Source organism: Helianthus annuus, chromosome 8 (assembly GCF_002127325.2).
Source record: "Helianthus annuus cultivar XRQ/B chromosome 8, HanXRQr2.0-SUNRISE, whole genome shotgun sequence".
NCBI classification, from domain to species: domain Eukaryota; kingdom Viridiplantae; phylum Streptophyta; class Magnoliopsida; order Asterales; family Asteraceae; genus Helianthus; species Helianthus annuus.
In genome coordinates this window covers 137,761,721-137,767,286 of record NC_035440.2, presented here as the reverse complement: position 1 = coordinate 137,767,286, position 5,566 = coordinate 137,761,721, and the positions used below count along the sequence as shown (strand labels likewise).

Here is a 5,566-nt window from a genome sequence, read left to right as displayed (position 1 = left end):
TGAAAATCTTTTATTTTATATAGACAGTAAAATAATGCCAAGACACCACGGACAAACGATAAGGAAGAATCACCTTCAACATAAGCAACTAGTTATTAAAGTCATTAATACAAAACCAAATAAAAAGTGCAAAAGATTAAAAATAAAAAGTATTATACTAAACACTTGTCTTCACCAAGTGATGTAAGAGACTTAGGCAAACATGGCCTTGATTGTCAAGAACTCTTACGATCAATCTTAGATCCCGAGACGACTCACACACTCTATGATGGACAATGGATGATGGTGTTGTGATGGTGGTGGGTGGTGGGTGAAGTGTGAGAGAGGTGGTGTGCCAAGGGATCAGTTGCAATGAAACCAAGCACTCCTATTTATAGGCTGAACAGAAGGCTGGGCACGGCCCCGTGCCTGTCTGACACTCTCTCTCTTCATTAATTGTAATTCGCAATTACAATTAATGCGCCTGCGGTACTTTCGCCACGCCCCCGTGTTCACTGGGCACAGCCCCGTGGTGGGCAATAGAAGCTTCTACTGGTTTGTCTTTTCTGCTGCTTCTTGGGCACGGCCCCGTGCTGGCTGAGCACGGGGCGTGTTCAGTCTTCTGCCTTCTCTATTTTGCTTGGGAGGATGCTGTCGAGGGGTCGGGCAATCCAATTATGTTCTTTTTCTTGTATTTATGTTAGATTTAGCTGCCTTTTTGCTTCTTTTGTTAATTTGAGCTCATTTAATCCTAAAAATACAAAAGGAAGACAAAAACACTCTTTTTCCAACATTAGTACATAAAAAGGGTTAGTTTTATGCCTCATTTGATGTAATTTATATGTTGCATTTTGCACACATCATAGTACAAAGTGCAACCTTGAATCGAATTCACCCGAAACAAAGAGATCACCAATTTGACGCCTGAGCGACAAAGTGCAACCTTGAATGTAGTTTTTGATGCATGAATCCAGCATATGCAAGCCCAGTAGTCTAACCCCATCAATATAATCCTTGTAGTAATGCAAGCCCATCAACGCTTTTTGTACCACATCCATGAGTGACCTTGTTCGCTCCCCTAGTCGTTTATTTCTAGCCCGTCATCTTTATAATCACAAACAAATAAAACTTGTACTGATATGTATAACAAAATATTTAATTGAATTTAAACAAAAATGTTCATGTACATTTGAACACTCTTTGACTTCGTTCAATCAAACTATAGATTAGATTCACACACCTCCTCTGTAATGGTTTTTCTTTTTGTTTAAAACACATATCGTGCGGTGATTTCGGGACCTCTTGCGAGTTGGAAAGTATACATCAACATGTTGACCAAGAGACAAGAAGAGATCTGATGCTTCAAGAGTTTGGTACTTTGGTATACCATTGGTAAAGAGCATCTCCCCCTAAAAACCAAACACAGAAAAACATTAGATCAGACTTCTATCTTCGATTAAAAAAAAAACAATCCTGCAAATCAAGACTTATTTAAAAGCCACAGGTTCTAAAGAAGAATAAATCTTAAACTAACTTTCCAAAAACTAAATCATCTTCTTTTAAACCTTTTTTACCAAATCAAAACAAATATCACAAACCATGCACAGCTAACACCAAAGTTAGCTCATCTATACTTGTAAAATGAATAAAAAAGAACCCTAAAATACCTTCTTTTTATTTGAAATCTTCGTTAGTTGCATGTAATCAATCATGTTCTTGTGGTCATAGTTTTCCTCTGCAACTCAATAACAGATTCCACTTAAAAATACCATCTTTTACAAATTATAATAGTTTAATTAAAAATCACATCAAGTGCTTCTTACAGTAAACGTAAAAATAAAGAATGCTCACCGTGTACAGAAGTTAGCAATCCAATTCACTAAGAACAATAACTTCTGCATCCCCCTGCTGAACTGATAAAATTTCAGTCAATGTTGAGAGAGAGTGAATCAAGCTCAATCCCATTAGACGTGGAATACTCAACACCCCCTATTAACGCTAGTATCTTTGCCATCTCTGCCACTGCAGCGGCACTGCTGCTCATAGAAATAGCGTTATGATAGTTGTTCAGAAAAATTTCTAGCAGTTTAGTACTCGAAGAAACTCAATGAAGATTTTCGGGTTTTCTTTGTTACCGAATTCGAATTCCGTTTTTATTGTTAATTATTCCAAGATTTAATCAAGTATAATAACCTTCAGAAGCACCTTCATGTTTGGCCGGTTTTAGGTTTCTAACTTCAGTTTCTAAGTACTGTTTGGATAAAAAGAACCACTGTTTTCTCCACAAAACACTGTTTTAACCCAACAGTGTTTTGAAACCACTGTTTAACCTAACAGTCGTTTCGAAACACTGTTTAACCCAACAGTGGTTCCAAACACTGTTTAACCTAACAATGGTTTCAAAACACTGTTTAACTGAACAGTCATTTCAAAAGTGGTTTGAAAACACTGTTTTAACCCAACAGTGGTTTTAATGCAACAGTCAATAGTCGTTTCGAAACATTATTTAACCCAAAAGTGGTTTCAAAACACTATTGGTTTTAACCCAACAGTGGTTTCAAATCAGCCTCGATTAATGCTGGAAATTTTGCGGCCCCTTGCACAGAATTTATTGTTTTTTTTTGCCTAAATTTGATTATATACAAATATAAATCATTAAAATTGAAATATCCAAAACAGATTCACCATTATATACCTGTGAATCAGATCTGATGAATCTAATACCCCTACCAGGATAAATCTTCTGGCCACTGAATCTGCATAGCTCAGTCCTATAATAACAACCAAAGTAAACCCAATAAAATATTACAGAAAGTTCAACGACAAACAAAGAGTTAAATATTTAACTTTTGAGGTCAAAGAACTTCAAGGAAGTGTATTAATTTTTTTTTTATAGAAATTTGCTGTCAAAATAAAATCATTACAACATCGAGAGCCAAATACACAAATTTGGCATAAACTGTCAAAATCAAACAAATGGGATTTTGTCTTGGTTATAACTAACCGATTTATACAATTTTCAGTGACTTGTTTTCTTTGAGGCATAAACACAAACACCTGGTGGGAATCCCTGTGGTTCTGTATTATACCCTAAAAAATGATGATATTGAACATGGTGTATACCTGGATGATGGCAGTGTTCATTCAACAGATAATCCAACCTTTCTCACCATCTGAAACCCATGTGGTTGTGGTCTGGCAGCCGAAGTTCGTCTCCGTCACCAACAATCGCTACCATCAACTGGAATCACCTGAGCCAGGCACCTTAAAATTCTAAAAATACAAATCCGCCTTTGCTAGATCAGGGCACCTTTGCTAGATCAGTCCCGGATGCCACAAAACCACCAATAAAATATAAAATAATAAATAATGAATAAAAATATAAAAAAAACACAAAAAAAATTTGCTAGTTATTTATGTGCCTTGTTAGCGATGTTATTGGAAAGCCAATCGAGACCCTCGTAAAGTCCCTCTCCAGAGGTTGCACAGGTGCCATGGATGTACCTATGGTAAACACCAGCCACCAATGATGTTAATATACACAAACGATATACAGCAAAGTAACATACAGTTTTTTGTCCATCTTTTTTAGCTAAAAAAGTACTTATTGCCATAATCATTAAACTCAAAGTAAAGAACTTTCACTTTTAAAAATTTCATATGAATTTGATACAGTTCATCTTTGTACCCACATCCTTCCATGTATATCATTATATCAAAACGCCTGTAAAATATCCCTATTCCACAAGCTTACAATATTGTCCACTCAGGAACGAACTAACAGATCAACAATAAACAAAAAACACAACGAATTAATCAATAATATCAAAACTTAACTCAACAAAAAACCCAAATCGATGAGCAATTTACCCAAAAAAAGAAGCACACCCAAACACAACATTCCAACCAAAACCATAAACCCTAGCTTCTCAAACCCCCAAACTTCCTCAAATCTCCACTGTTTCATGCTGTAAAACAACCAAAACAAACAGAATCAAACGCTCGATCGTGAACACGTTCATCAAACAGATCACACGAACAAAATTTTCTAAATCTCGACTTGAGTGAGTACAAGTTTTACGTTTTAACAAAAAGACCAGATTCAATTAATTTCAAAACCCGAACCACTATTTCTGGTCCTTTTGAAAACGATACCGGAAAATTGTAACATCTATACATCATAAAGAAAAAAAGATTGATGGTTGTCATACCTAATAACCCAGACCATATATCAAACTCTTTAGTATTTTGAACGGATTCTTGGGAAGCTTTAACCATCTGATTGGTCACACCAAGATTCGAGCAAAGACGCATCTGGATCTACATCAAAGTGGACCTCTTAGAATTCGTTAGGGTTTGACAAAGAAGTTGAAAAGGATAGCAAACCAGAATTCGTAGGAAACATAGATTTATTACCTTAATTGTTGAGTATCCAGAGAGGATTGATGAAGAAGAGATCGTTGAATGGAGAGAATATAGAAATCGTTGAATCTAAACCCTAAAATCGGCTGGTTATATAACATAGAAAAACAATTTGAAAAATAAAGTAAAAAATATGAACCATACCTGTGTAGAAACGGTGTTGATGATGAAGATGCCTAATAAAGATACCTAAGTAATCAAGCATGAAGAATTATCAATATATATTGCAAATTTATGTTGGATCTACAAAGAACATATTCGATTTACCTTGTCAGACGTTTGAGGTAGAGAGAGGAAGAAATTTATGTTGGATCTACAAAGAAAACACTGAGTTTTTGTTGAATCGCACTGAAGATCCAGAGAGAAGAAACCCTAGCCATTTGAAAAGATAAATGAGAAGAGAGATTATAAAGGAAAAAAAAAGGGGACGGAGTACTGTTGGGCGGGAAAGTGATGCCCTAATTTAATGACACGTGGCCCAAATCACCTTTCATTTATTATATATAATAGATGTATTTCCGCATGCTATTATTTGTTTATATTGTTATCATTGAATAGAGCAACAAAACCAAAGTTGTGGTTTATTATAACACTCATTTAAGAGTATATATCTATATATATTAATAAATGAGATGATGTGGGCTATTTGTCCTTGAATGGTGAAGCCAATTTGATGATGTGGCAACCATTGGTTTAGTGAACCTTGATTTTGGGAGGGAAATGGTCTAATTCTTCATACACAAACCACTTTTGATAATACACAAACCAAATACTTCAATTACACGCGGGATCCGATAGTAATTGGGTCGGATATATGGTTCTCCGAAATAACCCAAATACAATATGGATCCTATATAATCTTATCTCTCAATCATTGAACCCTAAATTTTCTTTCTACACTTTCTTTCACTCGGTTATCTCTCTTCTAAATTCCATCTCCGATCAACATCTTAGGTGCCGAATCTTTCAAAAATCATCGGTAAATCTACTTGATCAAACTTAAATACTCTTTATTTATGTTATTAGATCTCATAGAAACTTTTTTTTGTTGAAACCCATTCAGCAGATCTTAATAATTTTTGTTGTTATTTGTTTGTAGATCGTTCCACATAATTTGCAGGTATGTAATGTAAATTAGATTCTTATTATTGTAAATGTTTAATGT

The 5,566-nt window shown here is 35.1% G+C and overlaps 1 long non-coding RNA gene across 15 annotated transcripts; it reads right to left on the bottom strand.

The window, feature by feature from the left end:
- Positions 1-772: 772 nt before the first annotated feature.
- On the bottom strand, positions 773-4,823 carry LOC110911796. 15 transcript variants are annotated; one of them, XR_002577362.2, is made up of 11 exons: positions 4,669-4,823; positions 4,546-4,590; positions 4,396-4,477; positions 4,191-4,299; positions 3,850-3,947; positions 3,672-3,756; positions 3,103-3,483; positions 2,675-2,750; positions 1,831-2,015; positions 1,647-1,714; positions 1,118-1,388 (listed from the first exon to the last, which is right to left on the bottom strand). It is a non-coding gene; the product is annotated as an uncharacterized LOC110911796 (long non-coding RNA). The 15 variants fall into 15 exon arrangements; XR_004865272.1 differs by adding an exon at positions 773-1,083 and having other exon boundaries at positions 1,220-1,388; positions 3,103-3,947; XR_004865273.1 differs by adding an exon at positions 773-1,057 and having other exon boundaries at positions 1,220-1,388; positions 3,103-3,947.
- Between the last annotated feature and the right edge of the window lie 743 nt (positions 4,824-5,566).